Here is a 25,489-nt window from a genome sequence, read left to right on the forward strand (position 1 = left end):
TTTTATTTTATGTAAGCTATACCTTAACGAAGTTGATTTTTTTTAATTCTTAGATATTTTAGGAAATTGAACAATGACTGAATATTTGAATATTAAGGAGTTCTTATGATTTTCTGTAAGATAACATTGTGGTTAATTTTAAAATAAACAGTTCTTATCTATCAGAAACACATATTGATATATTTGTGGATGAAATAATATAACCTCTAGGATTTGTTTCATATGATTGTTAGTAGTGGGGAAGGATTTGAGGTAGAGATGAAATGATCTGCCATGAGTTGATATTGTTTAAGCTAAGTGATGGGTATATAAGGTACCCTAACATTTTTCTCTTTAATTTTGAATATGTCTGAAGTGTTCCACAATAAAATGTTTAAAAATATGTCTCTTTAATGCATGCTCATTCTGGTATATTAAACAAAATGAGGCATTTTAGTAAAATTTATCAAATAATTAATGGTTCTTTTTCACTGTATTTCTCCAACCAGCTTGTTCAACCATCACGTTAACAACTCTCGTGCCTTATCTCTATGTCTATTAAGAGTTTATCTGTAGTCTCAATAGTTTTTTTTTTTTTTTTTTTCCTTCTGAATAATCTTTCTTAGAGTCAGGGTCTTATAGAAGTGATGGGTCAGTCATACCTTAGACTAAATTCTGGCTCAACAATTTTTAGCTATACAGACCTTGAGAAAGGCACCTGACTTTTCTGAGTTTGAGATCCCTCATCTTTAAAATGACCAGTACTAGCCCCACCAAGTTTTTATGAGGAATAAATGATTTCCTGGCACTGTATCCAAGAACAAGTAGTAGCTATTGCAAGCCTTTTATGATGGTACCTTACAGCACTAGTTAAAATTATCTAGATCCGTAAAACAAGCAGACTCAGTGTAGCTCTCTCATTTTGCCCCCAAGCCTCTTCTGTCATACCTTAACGTCTTCTTATTAAACTCTGCTTTACCATCAATAATAATTACATGACAAGAATTGTACCCCACTTCCAACCATTTCCAAATTAATATCAACACTGGCAACAAATCAATTATGGGCTCTGAGGTACACTGAAATTTATTCATATATTTGGAATATATATTCCATATTCCGTTCCCCTCCAATCTGTCCTAAAGTAATTGCACTCTTTTCCCAGCTGTTTCAGACCTTTTCTTTTTTTGGCTCCCATACCATTCTTGGGATAGATAAGCGCAAAGTCAGAGCAATGACAATTGGAACTCCATGACTATTCCATTGAAAGTCAATGGAATTTCAATTTCCTTCAATGGAGAAAGCCAGGAGGAACCAATTATTGTTGCTTTAACATTATGCAATTTTACCTCAGGCACCACTTAGGATCCAAATGAAAACATTTCAATTCCTGCTTATTACCTTCTTCCTGATAAAACACTACTTTCCCCTGGCTCCTGAAAATAGTGCTATATCAAGGGAAACCTCTGTTAAATACCTTTTACCGTCTCGGCCATATTAACAACTATTAACAGAAAAGTGATATACAAGGACAAATATTCCACATATAATGCTGTGTTCTGTTTATTTTGCCGGGCATTTCATGGTGTGTTGCTCTTATTTCCACTGGTGACAACTTATTTGAGGATGAAGTCAGTCCAATTCACTTTCTGTTTGGGACATCAATTCCCAATCTGGAAGAAATCTCATCTCCATGCTGAGTTAGGTTGCATCTGCCACAACCAGAGGATTTCTGGGAGGCTACTGGCACAACTCACACTTTTCCACTGTGAGGCTTGGCTTTGGGAGGGAGTGCAAATGCTGTTCCCCTAGCAGTCATTCAGGGCTACAAACTGTGAAAGCCAGAGCCACCTAACAAGCTGTGAAAATTTCGGCCACCTGAGGAGCTGTGAAAGACAAAGATGGTGCTAGCTGAGGAGACAGGAGCAGGCAGGAGTCTCCAGAGGAGATGCAAATATCCTAGGCCCTTATCTCAGCCAAAAAAAAACCAGGCGTTTTTGAACTGAGTAACAAAGTCAGCAGGGACCGAAACACTTAAGACATGAAAATAAACTCAATCATGTACATAAAATGACTATACAAGTGTAGGATATTCACCATCCTAAGCCATTATGCTATGGGTCTCTTGCATCCCTCAAAAAATTATATAAGGAGAATAAAAAGAAACTTAAGCATCAAACGTATCCAGGGCCTAATAATTGAGTCAGTTTCCAAGCCAGACTCTTGATCCTCCAGCTCAGCATGTGAAAAACCTATAAAAAAACCCCCAAAACTCTGGGGTAGGCCAGACTGCAAGGAAATGTGCTATGTCTTTTTCCCAGTCCCCTCTCGTGTTAGAGTAGCAACCATGAGTTTTTATGGGTCATTACTTCTCCTTATGTTCTGCAAAATAGACTTCATTCTGCCCATGACACATCTGGCATGCTGCCTTTCCCCCCTAAGCCCTCTGAATACTATTATTTCTCTTGTCCCAGTTGGACATGAAATTGTCATGCAGATACAACTTCATCACTACATCACTTTTCATGCTAGTGTTATCCTCATCCCAGTTTTTAAGAATTTAAAGGGCAATATCAATTATACTTTCCAAGCTGCTTCACATCACTGGAGAAGCTTTGAAAATTAGATTTAAGTTCCTGTTGTCAACTTATCTTGGGGTTATGTTAGGTCACAGAAGCTGGTTTTCAGTCAAGGTATGCTGAGGAGCAGAATAACTTTGAACTTTGTTCTTTGAATTGGCACTGCTCAAAAGACCAAGGGCAGGGGCTTCCCTGGTGGCGCAGTGGTTGCGAGTCCACCTGCCGATGCACAGGACACGGGTTCGTGCCTCGGTCCGGGAAGATCCCACATGCCGCGGAGTGGCTGGGCCCGTGAGCCATGGCCGCTGAGCCTGTGTGTCCGGAGCCTGTGCTCCGCAACGGGAGGCCACAACAGTGAGAGGCCAGCATACTGCAAAAAAGGTCATTGTTTTGACTAATTTTCTGGAAAGGGTCTCTCAAGATTTCTTCTATTCTATAAAGTAGATGTGGCACATATATACAATGGAATATTACTCAGCCATAAAAAGAAACGAAATTGAGCTATTTGTAATGAAGTGGATAGACCTAGAGTCTGTCATACAGAGTGAAGTAAGTCAGAAAGAGAAAGACAAATACCGTATGCTAACACACATATATATGGAATTTAAGAAAAAAAAATGTCATGAAGAACCTAGGGGTAAGACAGGAATAAAGACACAGACCTACTGGAGAACGGACTCGAGGATATGGGGAGGGGGAAGGGTGAGCTGTGACAAAGCGAGAGAGAGGCATGGACATATATACACTACCAAACGTAAAGTAGATAGCTAGTGGGAAGCAGCTGCATAGCACAGGGATATCAGCTCAGTGCTTTGTGACCGCCTGGAGGGGTGGGATAGGGAGGGTGGGAGGGAAGGAGACGCAAGAGGGAAGAGATATGGGAACATATGTATATGTATAACTGATTCACTTTGTTATAAAGCAGAAACTAACACACCATTGTAAAGCTATTATACCCCAATAAAGATGTTAAAGAAAAAAGATTTCTTCTATTCTTTTTGTCATCTATAATAGATATTAGTTGTTAAAGTACTTAGGAATTTGGAATCTTGTAAAAATGCTTTTGGAAATTCAGAAAGGCTTTCAACATAGGGTAGAAAGAAATGGAAATTTTGTCCTTGTGATTTTTTTCCCCTTAGGTTCTGAAGGAGATTATCAAAATTAAGAATTATATGCTGAATTCAGACTAGATTCTTATTAAGGATAGACTTTTACAAAGAGTAAAGCCATGACCTTTACGAAAATATAAAATAAGCATATGTCAAAGCTTTTATTTAACTCATTTAATGAGGAATCAGTAAGATGTTATAACCAGTTCAAAAGAGGATTCAAAGAACCACACCCGTATAGGCAATCAGGAATGCTAAATGAATTTGCAAAGAGATGATGAAAAACTAGAAAACTGCACTTCCCTGAATACAGTTTATATGCACTGCTATGGACAAGAATCATCTACATCAGTATTAATTTTCTACAACTTAGAGTTGGAAAATGAAAGGCAAAGATAACTTAGAAAGGTGCCCTAGATAATGCCTAGTTTTCTACTAAAGAGAGTGTCTTTCTGGTTCTGCTATTTTTCATAATTTTTCTTGTCATTCAAAACAAAATGCTGAAAAGAGGTAAAGAAGACCTGCCCACCTCTTACTTAGAACTGCTGCTTAAGAAAACCCAGAACCTGCCTTGCACACATCTACATTTCGTATTTTTCTGTTGTTTACTGTGTACAAATTCCAAATGTCAATCTGTAAGAAAGTTACGCACACACTTATAACATGGTAGATTAATTTCCTAGGGTGGCTGCAACAAATTGCCAAAACAATGAAAATTTATTATCTCACAGCTCTGGAGACTAGAAATCTGACATCAAGGCGTCAGAGGGGTTGATTTCTCCTGAGGGCTCTGAAGTTTCTCTCCTAGTTTCTGAGGATCGCCTGTACTCCTTGGCATTCCTTCCTTGTCTCACAGACACATCACTTTGATCTCTACCTGTACAGTCACATGGTGCTTTCCCTTGTGTGTCTGTGTCTTCGTGCAAATTTCTCTATTCCTCTAAAGACACCAGTCATATTGGATTTAGGGCGCGAGCTTATCCTGGATGACTTCATCTTAACTTGTTTACATCTACAAAGACTCTGTTTCCAAGTAAGGTCATATGCATAGGTTCTAAGCAGACGTGAACTTTTGGGGAACACTAAGAGGTATCAAACACAGAGGATGTGAAGAGAACAGTGTTTCTTACCAAGAGATTGCCAAGGAACCCTGACAGGCAGACCGTTTTTAAAGGCAACAGGCTTAAACAAAAACACTCTAATTAAAGAGCAATTCTTGTTTATGAACAGGTCTGGATCATCTCCAATAAGCAAACCAAACAAGTAAATGTGATACCGGACTTCTGGGCCAATGTTCCAAAAGCAGCCGTCCACTCATTTCTTCAGGATTCAGGAGAACCAGCTTCTAATTCTAGCTTTGCAGCTAATGAGCTGTGTAAACTTGGGCATGTCCTCTGTCTAATTGAGCCTTACTTCCCTCTTTTGTCAAATGAGAAATAGACTAGAATATTTTTAAGTCCCCTTCTACCTCTAATGGGCTGTTATTTATGATCTCTATGTTATAAATGCAAAATGTCCAATTTAGTTATTAGGACATAAGCTAGATTGTCTTTTAAAATTGTTCAAACCTATTTATATCTCCCTATGCTCTCTAAAGTTAGAACAGAATCTTTGGGATCTTTTTTTTTCATTGTTTGTGATAGGATACAAATTGGGGTCTCCTGCTATCCCTTTTTTCTATGTCAGAAATGGGTCACCTGTTTCCACATTTCTTCCATGTGACCTTGTGCCCTTGGCCACAGAGGTGAGACTTTCACTTTCCACAACCCAGGAGGCATCACCATTTCAGTCTCCCTTAGCTGTAAGGGCTGCCCTTTACATAGATGACAGTGACAGTTAAAGGGACTCCCCTGGGAACAGTGCTTGATGCAGGAGTCCTGCAGAGCTGACTGGATCAGAGTGGACACTGGACCAGGCTGGAACAACCAGCACTCTTTCTTGAAAATTTAGAAGTGAGAATAAGATAAGATCACTGTATGCTCTTCTCATAAGCTGAGAAATATCAACTGGAAAGCTACTGAGGGTGTACATAAGCTAGTCAAGAGACAGCAAAATGAGAGAGGAGAGTGAAAGGTTTTTGTTTTGTTTTGTTATTTTAAGTGGAGAGAGAGAGTGAGTGAATATTCTACCTGACATCCTCATGGCCTTTACTTCTTAGGGGACCTAGATGCATCCCTGTATTACTGTCCCAGGACTCTCTTAAGCTGCTTTGAAGTGGTTTCACTACTTGCAATTTAAATAAACTTGGCTAGATACTGTTGATTTAATATATTACCAATGAAGAAATTTCCTTATTTTGTTAGATTAAATTCATTGTCAGTGTCCTTTCTCAATAGAATCAAATATATATATGAATTTAATTATCCACAATAGGTCAATACTGTTTTATCAAAGAGGTTAACAAACATAATGATCTTTTTAACAATGACCAAAACGATTATACTACAGTCAGCTGTTATATGACAGAAGTTTTTTTTAAATGAATGTGAATATGTTCTAGATAGTTCCCGCTACAGGTAACATCACTTTTTTGAAGGATTATTAACATCTTTTGTTTAAATTTGTGGATGCCTAAGTTGCAATAAGCAGACCACACTTTGGAATCTCCTCTGCCCTATATCCCTGAAACAGAAACAGGTAGAGGATTTTGACCTAAGTTTCATGAAAGGATAATTTCCACCAGCCATCCCAAGAGCAATGGCAGGCACAAGGGACATACAAGTAACGCTGCTTCTCCACAGATCCCCAGAAGTAAACAAAAGGATCCATGAAGATCTCCTCCCATGACAACTTAGAAAAGAATAACTAGAGAGTCCAAAGTATATCGTGTAGTCAAGTGGTGAAGTCAGTCTAAGAACATTTAATTGGTTAGAATTCTGCTCTTGACCATGCATTATGGAAACCATTTCATGTGGAGTATGTTGAGTTACCAGGGGGCTCAGGCCTGTGCCTAACTATATTCTCCCACAAGATGAACCATGAACAGAACTCAGTGCTCCCACCCATGTTTCCTCCATGGGTAAGACAAAGTCAAGGGGCTGGGGAAGAGCCACACGCCTGTCTCGGTTTCTCAGATAATAACTTTCCAAGGGGTTTCTTGAAGTGATCAATGAGACAAGATATTAGATAAGCATTTCTGAACCTATGTCATTGAGCCTGTCCGAAGCTCAAAAAATATTCCTAGGGTGAAACTTCAGGCACTCTAAACAAAAAGTATTTCTATGGGAAGTGTTCTGTAAACTCTAAAATATTAAATACATGTAAACAGTGTTATTATCCTGGGTTGCAAGAATTGAGCATGTAGAGGACAGAAATTCAGAGGACCTTGCATGACCAAGGGGAAATAAACTTAAGTATTAGTTAATATCACAAATAAATATAATTTTGTAAGAGTCTAAGTTTCAATTCCCACAGATACATACTGCATGCCTATTATGCATTCATATAACAATAAACAATAGAAGTTAACATCTATTCAGCACATACTACATGTCAGGTACTCTGTTAGGCACTTTATGGATATTAATTCTTTAAGCATCTCACCAAACCAACTGTTCCCCTCTCAATCATTATAAGCACCAAGATGATATAACCGATCTACCTATAGTTTTTCAAAACCAGACACTGGATTTGGAATACTCCTAAATTATTTTACATCTACATTACCTGTAAATATTGTATTTTGTTTTTCTGCCTATAATGCTTATAAATCTATGACACCATCTAAAAGTCACCCACTACATACTCATTACAAACCCATTCCTGTTTCAGACTACGCCACTTTTAAAGGAATCTGGCCCGAAGAGGATTATATGTTCTTCCTAAAACTTCCTCAAACATTTAAAGTGAAACAAAAACAAAGCTAATACAAAAACGACTCACTTGCTGACCACCTCCCCCAAAAAAAAAAAAAAACTCCCAAGAGCTTTCCCCTGCTCTGCTCTCTTATCCTCCCCGCCTCGGTCCTATGGCCTTCTCTCTTTTCTGGGCCAGCTTGTTTAGTGTTTTATAACCTGCTCCCCACATGTCAACTCTCTTTGCCATGAAAACACCCCTGGGCTTGAAGTTCTTTTTCTGCTCTGATTGCTTTCTGGAGAGTATTTGCCTTCATTGCTTTTATGGTTGTCCTTTGTTGGAGAGAAAATAAGGTAAAGAGAACTGGGCAGAGGAAAAGGAGAACACATGACAATAAACCCTATACTATAGTATGTTCAGTAGGAACATTTCTGGCAATGCCCCTATCAAGTGACCTCTCTCTTGAACTGAGCACAATTACAAGTGGAACATTTTTATTATTTTTTTAATAGCTGTCTCAAGAGCACTTTGTCCTTTTTAGAACGCTTACTTTTGGGAGGTAAAAATAAAAGTGCATGGGTAAGGATGATATTTAACAACACAGATGAACCTGGAAGGTATTATGCTAATTATGAAATGAGTCGGTCACAGAATGACAAATACTGCATGATTCCATTTATATGAGGTATCTAATATAGTCAAACTTACAGAAGCGGAAAATAGAATGGTGGTTCCCAGGGGCCCGGAGACGGGAGTTGTTCAATGGGTATAAAGTTACAGCTATACAAGATGAGTAAGTTCTGCAGATACACTATACCCCATAGTGCTCATAGGTAACGAAGCATGGTATGTGCACTTGATAATTTAAGAGGGTAAATCTCATGTTAAGTGACCTTCCACAAAAACAAAACAAAAAACAATGGACATAAGGAAATTTTTGGAGGTGGTGGATATGTTTATTACCTGGATTGCCGTTTTGGTATCATCAGTGTATGCATATGTCAAACTCATCAAATTGTATACATTAAATATGTGCAGTTTGTGCTATATCAATTATGCATCAATAAAATGGAAAAAAACGGACTTAATGATATTCAAAAATAAATAAAGATTATGTAAAAACAAGGACATCAGAAAATTTCACACATGTAATTTTAACCACCACATTTGTGAAAACACAGGCTCTGAGGTCTGAGTGTGCAGGGTTATTTTTAGCTCACCTCACTAATAGGCATTGCTATATCCTCATCTCTAAAATGGTGTAACAATAATAATTCTTATTGCATAGGGATGACGTCAAATGTGGAAACAATACAGTTGACCTTGAACTACACAGGGGTTAGAAGCATCGACCCCTGCTCAGTCAAAAATCTGCATATACTTTTATAGTCAGCCTTCCATATCTGCAGTTCCTCTATGTACCTGTGGTTCCACGTGTATCGATCCAACCAACCACCTATTGTGTAATCTGTATTTATTTTTAAAAATCTACATATAAGTGGATCTGCACAGTTCCAACCTGTCTTGTTCAACGGTCAACTGTATTAATGATTGTAATTAATAACTTCATAATGATGAGTATAATGATAATTTACAAACCAACTTTTGTAGCATTGCTATATGCATAATATAGAGCTAAAGTACTTTATATATGATATTTTATTTTTAATTTGTATAATTACCTTTGAGGTAGGAATAGTACATGTTAACTACTTATCAGAATACCTGACCTATAATGAGGTTTCAGTAAAGAATAACTAAAACAATAATTATTACCTTAAATGTTGTGTTACAGTTAGTCAATGTTATAATAAAGCTTACCTTGTTGGAAGCATTTTTACCACAGGCAGAAATTATAGAGAGTGGATACAGATGTATTTTAGAACTGCAGTTAATATATATTGTTTTTGCTCCGAGGGAAAGCCTAAGCGATAGGATTAAGAAAGAGAGGGGATGGGTAGGGCCTCAGTTTGCTGACAGGAGAAATGAAGAGTCAGGTCTGTAACTGGCACAACTACTGCTTTATAATGACAAATATTTAGAAAAGGACCAGAGACGGAGAATTTCTGGGTGACGTTCTAAGTCAGTTTTTCCACCTGCCCCAGCACGACCATTACTGTTGAGTCGTCACCCCTGTCCCCAAGGAAGATCAGATCAAGAGACCACAGACCAGCTCCTCTAACTCATTCATCACCACCTAAATAATCCTACAAAGACAATATCAGATGTCTCTGCAGAGCCAGCTGTTGAGTGATTTCAAAGACACCTCTGTACTGTCCCTGAGTGAGGAAAGAAAAATCTGTTTGCTGATGCCTGAAATTCCTTTGACAAGGTGAGGATGGGGCAGCCTGTAGTCCAGAATTAGAGAGAAGAGGCTAAAAAAGAAAATGCCTGTATCTGGGGTGGGTAAACGTTTCAGTGAGAGTAAGTTTCAGATAAAATGTACTCAATCAAGTATAAATGAATGGTATTATTCATTTGCCAGCTTTGAGGGAAGAGTGGGGAGAGAGGAGAGCAGGAAGATCTTAGAGTAGCAGCTGTCCTAGGCCAGCAAAAGTGAGGAGAAGCTCTTTAAAGGGAGGACCACGTTCACATGAGCTGGATCTGTGTGGTTCTAACTACGCTAGCACCTGCAGAGGCCATACACTGGGCTATCGTGAACTATGTCTGGAAAAACCAACAGAGCAGCCTTAAGAAAGCTACTTGGTGGTTCTTTCATCATTTTATTTTAAGGTATAATTACCTTCTCCAAAGAAATATTAATTGAATTATAGTTGCAGTTTGAACTTGAACAGGTAAATATCAATTTATTCTTGGACTCAGAGTTGGAGAATAACCAAGAGTTTAATATCAACTATGCTTTAATAATCCAGGAAGTTATAACCTACCAAGAAACAAACTTTTTCCTCCTCACAACAGACATTTAAGGGGGAAAAAAAAAAAAAGGTCCAGGAGAGGAGATGAGTCAGAGGGGACCATTTGGGACACTTTGACACAACAGATCTTAATTTAGGAAGGGAAGAAAGCTAAGAGTTACTCAAATTTTTTCTCAGTATCAGAAAGGTAAGAACCAGATGTTCCCAGAGATTTTATCAAATCTCCCTTCAGGTAAAACACATTCCTACTGATACAGGATTTCCAACTAGTCTCTCTAATAGTCATTTCTAAGCTATTTCATATTCATGCGATGTGGGCTGGGATGTTTGCCATAGAACATGCTTCTTTATTATAAGGGGCTTTACTACTCAGAACGTTTGCTAACAGCCTTGACATTTTTATTTGCACCCTGATGACAGGGAAGTATAATAAATTTCCCCCAAAGGTTGGAGAATTGAGAATTAGATGGCAAAGAGAAGAATGAAAAGCAAGACGCATTGCTGATGAGTTGGTGTATCAGGCAAGGACAAAGTATTTGTAACTGAAAAGGGTAAGGAAGAGGACATAAAGAGAAAGGCATATTGGGAATGGTTGTTGGGCTCTCAAAGCAGAGCAAATGGTTTGTGAGGGCAACTGTCACCATTAACACAGCCTGATGGGAGCTAAGAAGGAGAATTTTCCCTCCATCCTCCTTAAAGTCCATCTAAATAGGAGAAGAACTGAAGTGTTATCTATAATTACAGAGTCTGGGTGGAGAATGAGAGAAACGGAAATAGTCCTTTAAGGCATCACAAGATGGCTTGTCTTCTGACTTTTCCCATTTTAGGGCTTTGTAACCACTAGAATGAACACCAGGCAAGATGGTGAAGTGAGAGTAGTTGGTGATGGGTAAAAGAGCTGGCATTATTGACCATAGGATACACATGAAAATTCACTTTCGTTTATTTTAAAATCTACATCATTATGTAGGACGTGAATTCAAATTCTTACTGTAAGGTAAGTGTAAATGCATTACATGCTGTATTTTCCTTTAATTAGAAGAGCAAACAAACAATAAACATAACACAGAGGCATACTCAAAGGCAATCACTTTTCCCCAGATGAACTGGTTTATCACTTAATTTATATGTTACATTCACTGAGTAACCTCTCTGGATATCACAAGAGTTCAGAATAATATTCACAACGAAAAGGCAGTGTAGAGACTTGGGAAAAGGAGTGGGACATCTCCAGATTATAAGCCTGTGAAGTTTGTTAGCTCTCAGACTTGGGTACCCAAGCCCTCTGCAGTGGATGAGGAATGGACCACTGGTGACCTCAGTCTCCTTGCTGGGGATACAATTATGGGAAGAAGCAGAGCAGATGTCTTTTGCATGATGAGTCCACTGAGAAAGGGAAGTATGTAACTGCTGAACTTGCTGCAGAGAGTATATTGTTTGTAAGTCTGAAAACAGAAAGAAAACAAAGTCCGCTGGGGCATGTAATGCTCCTCGGGAAGCAAAGAAGAGACTTGGAACTCAGGAACAATGTAAACAGCTCAGGCGAGGGTGGCGGTTCCAGCATGCAGCTTGTCAAGTTAATGTATGGCTGTGTATAATTGGGTGGTTGCTTTTCCTCCAGAAAGATGAAACAGTCAGGCCAAGAGAGATGGGTATCTCGCTATTTCTAATATAAAGATCTTATTTTTAGTGCGGAGGGAAAAAGAATGTGGGGGTGTTGGGCAGAGATTAGGCTTTTGCAGTGTTGAAAAGTTTCCAAAAAAAAAGCAAAAAGAATGGAGAAATGTTTCAGAAAATCAGGAGCCTAATTACTCAAACTTTTAAGGGTTAACTCTTGAATTTCCCTGAAATGGGAGGCATTGTTTCTGTTATATTAAGTTAGGTCGAGATAGTTCTCACAACTACAAATCAGGAGCTTTTCATTTAAATATCAGATATGTGAAGGCTTTATTTTTATTATCCCTTTTAAATCTGCCTTATTCCTGCATTATAATAAACAGTCAAAATAATAGCCATGATTAATCAAAGCAGTTGATTATACAATATTAGACTGATTTCAAATTAAGTCTTACCTCAGTGTCCATCAGAGAGGAAATACTTTTGGTTAAATAAAAACTGTGTAGGAATGGGAATCTGGGTTGTGATATTGGAAGGATCAGCTGGTTATACCGATCTCCAAGGCCCAGATCTTCTTCAGAAAAAGCTTCTGTTAATATGGCTGTAAAAGGAGCATCAGTGACTAGAGCACTGCTGGGCCTACCATTACATGTGTTGTTTGAGACACAGCACCTTGGTTTATATAAAACAAAATTAGTTCTCTGCATTGGGAAAGCTGGGACTTTAGTGGCCCCAGAGGTCAGTTGCCTGAGAGAGTTCCTCAAATTAGGTTCTTTATAAATGTGAAAAGCCTTGCTCAAGGACCAAATACAATGCTCTGGGCATTTTAAAGACAATGACTCTGATCCAGTCCCTGGGATTTACTTGGTGCTAGTGGGGAACTCATTCTCCTACAACATGCTGCCTCTCAGGTTTCTCACCAACGATCCAGACTCTATACCCCCAGCAAAATGAACTGTCAGATTAAGCTAGATGTGAGATAGGAGCTTTCTCTCAAAACTGGGGATCTCAATGATTTGGGGGAATCCCTTATTTTATGAATGTTTAAACAGAGGCAACAAGAGATCAAATGAATGCCCCAGGCTCATCTGGTCAGTGAAAGGGCATAGCTAAAACTAGAATCTAGGCTAATATTTGACTTTGAAAAGAAGTTTCTTAACAAAATTGTTTAGATGAGCTCACATGAGGCATAGGGAAAGTGAAGATGATGAGAAAGTAAAGAACATTTTATGTTTGGAATGTACTCTTTTGAATAAAAGAGCTACCTAAACTCTCATACTCAATAGGTACTGCTCCATATCTCTTTTTACTTTGCTCATCTTTGATTACCTTAATAGATGAAGCAATTGAACTAATAAAAAAAAAGACCCCTACTACTAACAAGTCATTTTTCGGATTGAGTATGTTTAACTCCACTTCTATCCAGAAGAACCAACGTAAACGAAGCAGGCTAAGACTGTTTCTGGACTAGAAGCATTAAAATATTCTTGCTACTCTTTCAGAAGGTAACCTGAGACCTGATAAACCTCACTGGCTTTTTTTTTTTTCCTTGAATCGTGACTTGCATAAAGATACTCAACAGGAGAAACACTATGATTCAAGTGATGCTATGGTCCAAGGCTTCCCTAGTATATTTCCATCCCTAGCCATGTCCATCCTTATGGACAATGCACACCCCACAATTCCATCCTGGCTTCTGATCATGAAGAGTAACTTAAAAGGGATGTAGAACAAGTGCCAGTTCTTTCTCTTTGTCCACAGGCCCTGTGATAATTATTTTAAAAATAGAAGCTGCTTTAAGACCTTTTGTTTAATGAATACTAAATTTAGTTTAGTGGGATAGGAAGAAAGGTAGAATAAGGTCTTCTTAAAGCTAGAGGAACAAATGTGAGCTCATCACTTGAGCTGTGGGGTGGCATCTTGAAGAGGTCAAGGCACATTGTCTTTAGCTCAACAGAGAGCAGTCAATCACTGTGATTTCCTGTAGCCCCTAGGATGTCAGGATTAGTTTGTAAGACTTAGCTCCCCAACTTGAACTAGATCGTGGCAAAGGCAGCAACCAGACTCTCAAGTTGCTCAAGTGGCTTCTCACAATCTAGGAAAATCTTCCAGACCGTCACTAAATTGTATTTCCTATTACACAGGGATCTCTTATATTATTCCTCTAATCCTTTGGGAGCCATCTAGACAGCAATAAACTCATTACGCAAGGATTACAAAGAATTTTTCTGATCTGGAATACACCAAACACACGCATTTTTCTTTTCTAGTGTTTTCCTATCACATGAGAGGAGAACAACAAATATAACCTTCCCATTAGTGTCACAGTACAAATCTCTAAAACCAGTCTCTGCAATGATTAAATAAAACAAAACTTAGATGTATTTTTTAAGAGAGAAGACATTCCGAATTCCTATGACTTAGATAGGTTTTGCAAACCTTGAGTAAATTAATTAAGGGACCAAGGTAATTGTTTTGACTGATTTCCTATAGGTATCTAAGCAGAACATACTATTTTGGACTCACTTTTAGTGAAATCAGTTTTAAGCAGTAGCTCTCTGGTATTCATTCATTTATTCATTCTTTCATTCATTAACTTAAAAAATTTATTGAACTTCTATGGCATGCACTGGGCTAGTACTGTAGACACACTTGAATAATCCATAATTCAGTGAGTACAAAATTTGGTTTGCTGGGTTAAAAACTCAAGGAACTCAAAAGACAGGAAAATCAATTATAGAGAACAAACAATGTTAGAGTTGTACAAGGCAGGAGTGAGAGATGTGAGATTCAGGAAAAGACTCCAACTAAATAGAAAAACCGGAGTAAAAGCAGAAGGCGTATGTTAGAATATTATGCAAGATGAGGTTAGGAATGGCAGGGGAGGGGCATATCATGCTGCATCTCTGACATGTTAAGGAACTTGGACTTAATCCTATAGATAATGATGAATGTTTGAGAAGGCGTCTATGAAGGAGAGAATTGTATTTTATAAAACAAGCATTGGGTTTTAGTAATATTGCTGTGGCCTCTGTGCAAAGGATACTTGGAGGTGGGTATGAATGGAAGCTGAAAGTAGATTTAGGAAATGATTGCCATAATCCAGATGAGGAATGATGGAATCTTGAATTAAGGCAGCTCAAGAGCTGTCTGAGAGTTAATTCAGTAAGACAGATTTGGTAGACATTGCTGAGACAGACTGCAGAACCTGACAATTAATTAAATCCAATGGGAGGAAAATCAGATGACTAACATTTTGATCGTGAGTGACTAGCACAATTATGGTACCATTCACTGAAATATGGCAAGTCCCAAGAAATTTTTAACAGAGAGGAAACAGTGGTGATGATAGGCAGATGGACATATAGGTTGGACAAACTGGTTCAGGTTAGGTAATAGAGAATTTTACATCTTTTCAGGGTGGTTTAAATTTTCATGAAAATATTTCCCTTTTCCCCAGGCAATAATGGTCACATCACTAATCCAGACCAAAAACATGAAAGATGATTTTTTCAATTTCTACTTCCAAATTATTACACATTTTCAAAACTGTTGGTTTACTTTTTTATATGTTTTTATAATACAAACTAAGATTTTTAAAAAACTGAATAGGAGAGAGTTTCAGAGAATATTCCTTAACAGATGGATGAACATGTTATGTCGCTATATAGAAAATGTATACATTAAAAAAACTAATACTTTTATCTCTAATCAGTTTTTATTTCTGTTAAGTAGCAATTTTGGTTTAGCCATCCCTGTTGAGAGGCACAGATTTGGAATTGGATGTAAATTATCATGTTAGGCACCAACAATGTGCCAGTATTTTTCACTCCTTCTTCTATTCCTATGTGATTAAAAATAATAATAAGTAACTTCCCCAAAGGTCATGGGTCAGTAAGTAACAGATACAATACACAAACCAAGGCTGGCCTGACTCCAAAGACAAACTTCATAATGCTAGTGAATTGGGGACGTATTTTTGGTTCCGCTATATGTATCTGTACGTGGGGTAATGCTTTTTTCCTCTCTGAATTCCAGCTCTCATCTGTAAAAGGACAACCAGAGTTCATACCCAACAGATCATTTATAAAGTTAAAATGATAATATCTATGAAAACACTTTATAAAGTGCTATAAAATAGCATCTAATGCAGAAAAAATGTTGTATTATATACAGTAACAGTAAAAAAATAAATAAACTTCATTCCGTCTCTTGGTAGTAATCCATGATATATTATTTTTCAAAAAATGTGTCCAGAAGTAATTTCTTAATCAAAGTGTGCCTTGTTCTGTACCATATGAGATTACAATCTGGTAACTGGTCTAGGATTAAGAAGGAGGACATCACAATACCACAGAAATGTAATGTAAGTCACACACGCAAGCCATATATGTCATTTTAGAATTTCTAGTAGCTACATTAAAAAAGTAAAAAGAAATAAGTGAAATTAATTTTAATATTATATTTTGTTTCAAAATATAATTTCAAAATATAATTTTATGTAATCAAATTTATGCATTTATGTATTCAATATAAATTTTATTAACGAGATATTTACAGTATTTTTTTCCATTCTAAGTCTTAAAAATTATATGTATATTTTACATTTCTAGCACATCTCAGCTCACACTAGCCACATTTCAACTGCTCAGTGATCTCATGTGACTAGTAGCTGCCATATTGAACAGTGTAGCTCTACAATATTGACAATGGTCTATGAAGTACTCTATCACAAGAACTACACTCAAAAAGAATGCTCTGCTCTACGTATATACACTACCGAATGTAAAACAGTTGGCTGGTGGGAAGTAGCAGCATAGCACAGGTGCTTTGCGATGACCTAGAGGGGTGGGATAGGGAGGATGGGATGGAGGCTCAAGAGGGAGGGGATGTGGGGATATGTGAATGCATATAGCTGATTTGCTTTACTGTGCAACAGAAACGAACATGGTATTGTGAAGCAATTATACTCCAATAAAGATCTATTTAAAAAAATCAAATCAGAGGAAAAAAAGAATGCGCTGTGCTCATAAATAAGACCATTAAGGTATCTCTTACGGAGTTTGCACCAAAAAAAAAAAAAAAAAAAGAGTGGGACATAGGCAGAAAGGTTAATAGAAGTTAGGAGACACACAGGAAGAAGGTAGGGAGTCAAAATTACAAATAAGCAGAAGCCATCAAGTAGACGAACAAATAGAGAAGCTGTCAGTGACTAGTAACAACAGTAGCACCAAATCTGAACAAAGAAGTTGAATCATGGTTAACAACAGACTACTCAAAACATCAATTGGCCACTAAAGATGCAATATGGTCTAAAGTATCAGTTCAGTTATCCATTAGGCCAGGCAATGTAGCTCATGAAAAAGTGTCCTATCTCCCTTCATCACTGTGTTTCCTTTCAATAAACTTCCATCACCTTTTGTGTGCATTATGTCAAATAGAAAGCAACTGTATTTTGCCTTCTACTATGCCTTTGCATTTATCTATAGAATATTCTTTCCCTGGCCCTGAAAAAAAAAAAATTCAACCAGCTCCCTGACTTCCTTAGTCATTCTATGGTCCTTTAGGTTGCAAATTTACCCACACTTCTGCTCTTGAAACACTCAGTCTCAGGTAATGATCAAAACTCCAAAATCTCTCCTTCCTGCTATAAGTAGGAAGCCTGCAGTGAAGAAAATGGGTTTTATTGTCTACCAACCCCAACCATTTCAAACACTTATTCCCCATCTTCCTAACCACAGTTTTGTTTTGCTCTGTACCTCCAGGGTAGAAGCAAAGTAGAGAGAGAGATGGGAAGAAGGGCAGGAAATATTTACTAGATGTCTGTAATGATAATTCCCTGGGCGGTCAAGTGGTTAGGACTCTGCACTTCCACTGCAGGGGGCCCAGGTTCGATCCCTGGTTGGGAACTAAGATCTTTCCCACGAGTCAAGCCACGGGGCAGCCAAAAAAAAAAAAATACACCTCTGGGATTCAAGTATTTAAAATTGGCTCTTCCTCTCTTATCACCTTTGTGGGTTCTTCAGCACTGTATCTGTCCCCCACCATCCAGAGTTGAGGGTCTTCCCTTAGTTGATGGGTTCCTTTGACATGGGTAAATATAGTTGGTTGCATTTAGATCCTTAGCCAGCGCTCTGACATCCTGTTATTTACTTCTAGCTCCTTTCTGCTGAGGTCTGTTTAACACACCGTGATCACTGGTATTAACCTGAGTTAACTAAATCTATCTGCCCCATATTGTAAATGACTTTACTAATGGAACTAGAATATTGCAAATCTCTTGACTGAAGGGTTAGTGGGCATTACCAAGGTTTGCCTTTACTCCCTTAACTACCTTCTTTTCCCACGTTGACTAACCTCTTCTAACTGACTCTCTAATTATACATGTTAATATAGTAAATCTGTGCATTAGTCAGGGTTCTCCAGAGAAAGAGAACCAGCAAAGATACATACATAGAAATTGGTTCACTCCATTATGGAGGCTGAGAAGTCCCATGGTCTGCCATCGGCAAACTGGAGATCAGGAAAGCTGGGGGGTAGGTGTAATTCAGTCCGAGTTCAAAGGTCTGAGAACCAGGGGAGCCAGTGGAGTAATCTGAGTCGAAGTGCCAGAGGAGATGAGATGAGATGGCTCAGTTCAAGCAGTGAGGCAGGAAACTAGGGGCAAATTCCTCCTTCCTCAGCCTTTTGTTCTATTCAGGCCCTCAATGTGTTAGATGATGACCACTTTGAGAAGGGCAATCTACTTTACTGAGTCCAGCAATTGATGCTAATCTCTACCAGAAACACCCTCACAGACACACCCACAAGCAATATCTAATCTGGGCACCCCATGGCCAGTCAAGTTGACACACAAAATTTACCACCACAACCTGAGCCCTTTTATCTACTGCTATTGCAAACTGCACGCCATTTCTCTGTCCCATTAGGCGCTGATTTTTAGTCTCGAAAGGTAATTTTTTTTTTTTAACATCCTAGTTTCTGAAGAAAGCTTTAATGTATCAAAAACATTAACCTTTAAAAGACACTAAGCTTTAGCTCTGAGGTATTTTAAGCGAATTCCATGACAATATGCTTGTTGTTTTTAAACTCCTATTGAGAAGATTTGCTTGGTAAATTCCTTCCTCCTTGAGTCTACCCTAAAATATGCCGTACTTTCAAGCCCTGGCTCACTGCTCACAAGGGTTTGAATGGCCAATTCAATTTCTACTTGAGGTATCACCCAGAAAACATGTAAATAAATATTGCTGCCTGGGTGTAAAGAAAGGGTTTTTTTAATAAATAAAAGTTCAAACTATGAAAGTTACGAAACAGAGTTTGCAGATTAACTCACAATGTTAGCACTGTGAGTATATATTTCTGTGGCTTAGAGGAAGTTTTTCTAAGTAGGTTTAAATAATTGAGTTCCGTCTCTGCAATCACTAATTGTCACATCTCTGAAAAGGCTAGAACCATTTTAGAAATGCACAGTGGGCTTCAAAGGCATCATCTCTCAACAGGCCTTACGTGCCTGGTGGGAAGCTAACTGGGTCACACTTCAAGCTGAAGAAATCCAACTGCACCTTACAGAGGACACAGAGAACGTATGTGCGTGCAGAAATCAAGATAACTGAACTGATAATTCAGATAAAATACATTCCTGTTAGATGAAGCCAGATAATTTAGGCATGAATAACATTTTAGTATTGAATTTTTGGGATAATTGAGTGTCATGAGTTTCCGTTTAAATTTTTCAGAATAGTATTGTAAAAGTACCTTTACTAACATGAATTGACTTACACTCTTTGAATTAAAGCTGCACTGAAGTTTAAAGGCAGTGTTTAGTCTAATAAATGTATTATTATGATAAAATGTCATTCATGATTTAACTTAACACTAAGCGGCAATTAACAAAAAATAATAGCTGCCATTTAGTGAGAAATGACTACTACGTGCCAAGCAGTGTGCTAATAGCTTTATGTGGGTTATTGTGTACGCATAAATCATCACCATAATGGAAATGTTACAGTGAGATCCCTTCATGTCTCAGAAGAGTCTGCATGGAATGCAGCCCTGAGCTTGGTGCTCATCATTCCATGATGGGCCCATAACGGATCCCATGGAAGACTGGTAAAATGGTGCCTTGGAATCATTCTGGAATTAAGCAACGATTATTCTCCTTGGAATATAGATGAAAAAGCCATAATATTATTTGAAAATGCTTTCATTAAAAAGACTAAAAATAGTAGTATTGAGTTTCTCTTATCTGCAGACCAGTAGGCTTTGTTTGCATCTCAGATACATTCACTCTACACGGTCTCTATTCATTACTTTTGCTCTCGTGAGTATTACAAGCATTTTTAATTGGGGGTTTAAAATCTTTTCCTTGAACCATTGGTGAGGTATATTTTCTGAACACAGTGAATAAAATAGCATGCAGCTCTCATAGCTTTTGAGGTTATTGTCATTCCCCACTTCCCATGTATAATAAATAAATTAGAGAGTATTGGAGCCTTTAAATGAACAAAAGGTTAAATAAAATTTTATGATCTCCCTTGCTGATATCCTGCTAGCACCACATTTTGAGTAATACATCATTAGAGAAATCACCCTCTAATGCATGATTGTAATATTATGATGGGAGAGTTATTACTTAGAGGCACCTCCTTAAATATACTGTTGGTCCTGAGAGCCTTAAAAAAAGGTTAAGTGAATTTCTTCTTTCCAGGGTTGATGGAAAAGATCTACGAAAGGCCCCAGGAATTGAGACAAAGTTATTGGCTTTAGGGGACACTTTCCCATTAATTTAGTAAGCCTGAGGGGCATCACAGGGAAGGCCTTGGCTTGTCAAATTATACCATTATTATCTCGCCAAACATTTCAATAAATTTAGTTCAGATTAAAGAGCCAAGAAGTACTTATGAGTAGAAAGAAGAGGCTGGAAGCTTAACTTAATCATACATATATATATATATATGTATATATATATATAAACTGAATTTAAATTTGAACACTTCCTCCCCAACTCCTTTTCCACCACCAGTGTAAAGATCTTTACCTTAGACTGTTTAAGTGAAAAGGGTTGTTGCATAATAGATGATAAAGATTTTGAAGTTACTAACTGAACTCAGTCAGTGTAAAAGAGTTATCTACCACTCTAACATAGGCAAACTACCACCTTATTTTTCTTTTCATAAATACACTCTTTGGCAATATAGTCTATGTTTCTATTTGACTCTCCACCCACCCACCCACCCTTTGCTCATACAGACAAAGAAAGGAAGATATTTCCTCCATTGTTTCCCAAGATATTCCTACCTGAACATGGGCACCTCTGCCAGGGAAAGCAGAATTCAGACCTGAGGGCATTTATTCCCATCTAAGCATGTCTCTGCCACAAACAGCAAAGCACGAGGCCTATCTTCATTATCAAATACAAATTTTGCACAGAGAGAAGGTATAACTATTCATCATTTAAAAATGCTCTCACACAAAGAATACATATGAAAGTAGCTTGTTTTAAAAGAATCAGGTTCCTCAGAAGGAGAATCATTTGAAATATGCATCCTAGTAGCTTAAATGTATCACTGGGACTAATGAATTTTTATCCCAGAGCAACTGTAAAAGTCAGTGAACTCAATTCTCCTGACTTAAAACACTCATCAAAAATAAGTTGATAACATTCCTTTTAACAACCCTGCGAGCCTTTGTTATTTACTCCCTACTGATGAGGAAAAGTAAAGACAGAACGGTTAAGATGCCTTAGCTAAAGTCAAATGGCAAAACAGGAAAGGGCAGGGCAAACTAAGGATACCGCCAAATCCCTAATCTGTTTTCTGGTCATCCTTCCAAGAGAGCTCAAAATCCTATTATTCTTTGCCATGAAGATCTGACTAATCTTCAGACTATGCAGTGGTAAGCAAAGATACAAGGTAGGGTCTGAAAGAGACAAAGATAATAGATAATTGTCTGCCTGAAGTGACTTTTATTTGGCTAAAGACTTCAGTGGGACTACAAACCATGCCAAAGACAACTGACAAGCAGCAGGAATGGGAGGCAATTTGATTTCCAGATTAAGATCAGTTAGGGTTGTTCAGCCTTGGCAGACAGAACAGAGATTTTCAATGTAATACATACAAACTACACAACTTTTACTGCTTCCTTTGTTAATATCTTTACTGCCAATAAGACAATGATAAATGACATGCCTTTGAAAGAAATAGTTGGTGCAACTAAGAAAAATGAAAAGGGACAGAGAGAAGAAAAAAGAGGCAGAGTAGGGTAACAGAAGAAAGAACTGAGAACACCTATAGGAGGTTGACTACATGTGCAGAGAGATGAAGAAAGAGGAGTCTCATTCTACATTTTGACATTGTTTTACCAACTTTGACTCTGTAATGTACAAATTTCCCTGTCCTTACATATGCCCTTTCAGCTAAGATTTTGACACTATACATCTGTAACGCCATTAAGAGATGAAAGAGGAAATAAAACTACATTTGCAGTATTTCTTTAAAGGAAGAAGAGTGGAAACAAAGAAAAAAGGAAAGAAATAGGGGAGAAAGGAAAGGTGGGAGGGAGGAAAGGCAGGGAGGGTTAGAAAGTGTTAGAATAATTGTTACCATTTATTGAGGGTCTACTATTTGCTACATATTCTAATAAACATTTTCTAAATCTTATTTCCAATTTTAAAAAAGCCCCATATTAATTCTCAATAATATCTCATGAGAAAGATATTCTCCCCTTCCCTCCTTCCTCCTTCTCCCTCTTTTCTTTTTTTTAATTGAAATATAGTCAATTTACAATATTATTCAGGTATATAACATAGTGATTCGATATTTTTATAGATTATACTCTATTTAAAGTTATCACAAAATAATGGGTATATTTCCCTGTACTGTACAATATAACCCTGTCACTTATTTCTTTTATACATAGTAGTTTGTGTCTCTTAATCCCATACCCCTATCTCTCCTTCCCTCTCCCCACTGGGAACCTCTAGTTTGTTCTCTGTATCTGTGTCCTTCTTTCTCTTTTCTGTCTTTCTTTTCTCTATTTTTGTTGAGGAACAAAAGACACTTTTAAATATCTAGTATGATCATCACATGAACACTTTACCAAGATCTAATTCAAATGCTGGAATAGCAATGCCAGGATAATATTAGGGGTACCTGGCCCATGGATGCATATTGCAAATAAGAATTGAGATTTTATTCATAACTTAGTAAGACAACTTTGTGGAGATGGTTGAAACTTAGGTCAATAAATAACCCTACTTGTCTGAAGAACAAAGTGTTCATGAGCATCTGTCATTACCCTTGTTAAAAAGAGTTACAAGTTACCTAGTTAAAGTAGATGTCTAATACAATGCCTGGCACAGAGTAGTCCCTAACAAAATGCTCACTGAATAAAAGAATTAATAACTATAGTGCAGAAAGACCTATTAAGTGGGACTTTGTGACTTTAGCTGCAACCTGGCCAAACACATGATGTCAAAATGTCCTTCTTAACACTTTTACCAAAATTGTAATGACAAGAGATCCAGAAAAAAAACTATGTTAGCAATACTAACTTTTCTGGAAACAGTGAAAAATGAGAAATATTTACCAACTCCCCTATTTTTTATTTCCTGTGATGTGTTTTGGCATACTGAATTACATGCTCACAGGTAGTCTTGTGGAAACACTACCTTTTCTGCTAAACTATCCAATACTTGAAAATATGGAGGCCTGCAGGTAAAGCGAGATTGTTGCACAAGGAATCAGTTGAGATGGCAATCATTCATTGTTATGAATCATCTATGTCCTTAATCAAGTCACTGTACCTACCCTGTGGCCTTAGAACCCCCAAGAAAATGAAGTGTTTGGACTAAAAGAATCATAATTTTCCATCAGTTTTCTTCTTTCTTGAAGTATATGGTTGAAAGAGAAACTAATGCTATCCGTGTTTACTTTCTCCTTTATTAACAGATCCCCTAAATTGTGGCAAAGTGAAAATAATACTATATACCTTAGCCTCCTTTGAAGATGGGGATGATGAATTAAATCTGAGTAGTTTCAGGGAAGGATTTCCAGAAATATCATTTTGTCCCTCTGCCCTCTCTCTTATTTCTTGCCTGTAAATATGACTGTAATAGTTGGAGCTCCAGAAGCCATATCATGATTTTGAGAATAGGAATCACAAGCTAAGAAATGATTGAAGAATCCTGGATTCTTAATGGCTTCCTGATATTATCATACCTGTGCTGAACTCATGTTGAGTTTTTAATATTCGTGTTTATTAATTTTATCTTGAATGTGAACATGAGATGCTGTGGATCAGACTGATTCCTTATTAATTACCTTGCAGTAGCTAAGTCCATCGCTCTACCTCCTCCTGCCCAGGCCTTAAGCCCTGGAGTGACCAGGTGAAAGTCAGGTCAAATGTCCAATGCTGATAGTTAGACACTCCATAGAGCAGGAACAGATAATAGATTTTCTCCAGTTATATTCAGGAAACAGACAGCCATTACTGATCCAGAAAGGGGAGGAGAAAAATTTTGCTGATAGGATGATAATCCCTTAGAAATGGGATGGCAAGGGTCCTGAGTTCTTACCGTAACCTTTTTGGAAGGTAAATATATCTTTCCAGGGGCCAGATAAACCACTGGGTATCTTTTGTGACTTTTAAGAGAGAGAGATGTCTCCAAGTTCTGAGCTTCATCTCTTTTTAAAATGGAAATGCCTAAGGAGGTATTGCTCCAGTCTTCCTAACACCTTGGCTCTTAACTTACGGACGTACTGCAGGCTGGAACCATTTGGTTCTCTCGGATCAGAGCAATTAACTAGATAAATGGCACAAATCTAATTCTTATGGTAAGTAAAGAGTAAGACGTTTCTAAGGAACATGAAAGCAAGCATTTTCTGCCTTCATATTATACCAATACCTGTGACTAGGGAGGCTAGGGCTTTTTACAAGAGTACTGGAAACTACAGAAAACTTTTATTTCTCCAAGCAAACTACATCTAGACTTCTACAAAAAAGAAAAAAAACCTTTATGTGTTTAAGCCACTGTAATCACATTTTTATTACTAGCATCAAAACAAACTCCTAGTTGATTCAACGGTTGACTCTGAAGTATCAAGAATTTAGATGAAACCCAGCTTTCAGCTCATAGGGCAAGTGACCATCATAGTGCTAGAAACATATCGAGCACTGATTACAGGATTGTTGAATGCATGAAGAGATAAATGAATTAATTAACAACCAGTAGAAGCCACCCAAACTATCTATATTACACAGCAAACAATGGTAAAAGCACAGGACACAATATGACTGACCTGTTTGGATTTTCCTTGCAGTTCTGGTTTTATTTCGACCCTAATCCGACACACATGCATTTTTCTTTAGAAACATTCAATATTACTACCCCAGTATTCACCTGATTGATTCAACGGTCCATTTAAATGTAGCTTCTTCAGGAACAAGTTGCAAAGGTATCTTGACTTAAGTTATTTTACTATTCATTACTTTAACACTCTTCATTTAATTTGTTGCAGAACTTATCACATTAAAA

Source organism: Grampus griseus (assembly GCF_964374135.1).
Source record: "Grampus griseus genome assembly, chromosome: 6".
NCBI classification, from domain to species: Eukaryota; Metazoa; Chordata; class Mammalia; order Artiodactyla; family Delphinidae; genus Grampus; species Grampus griseus.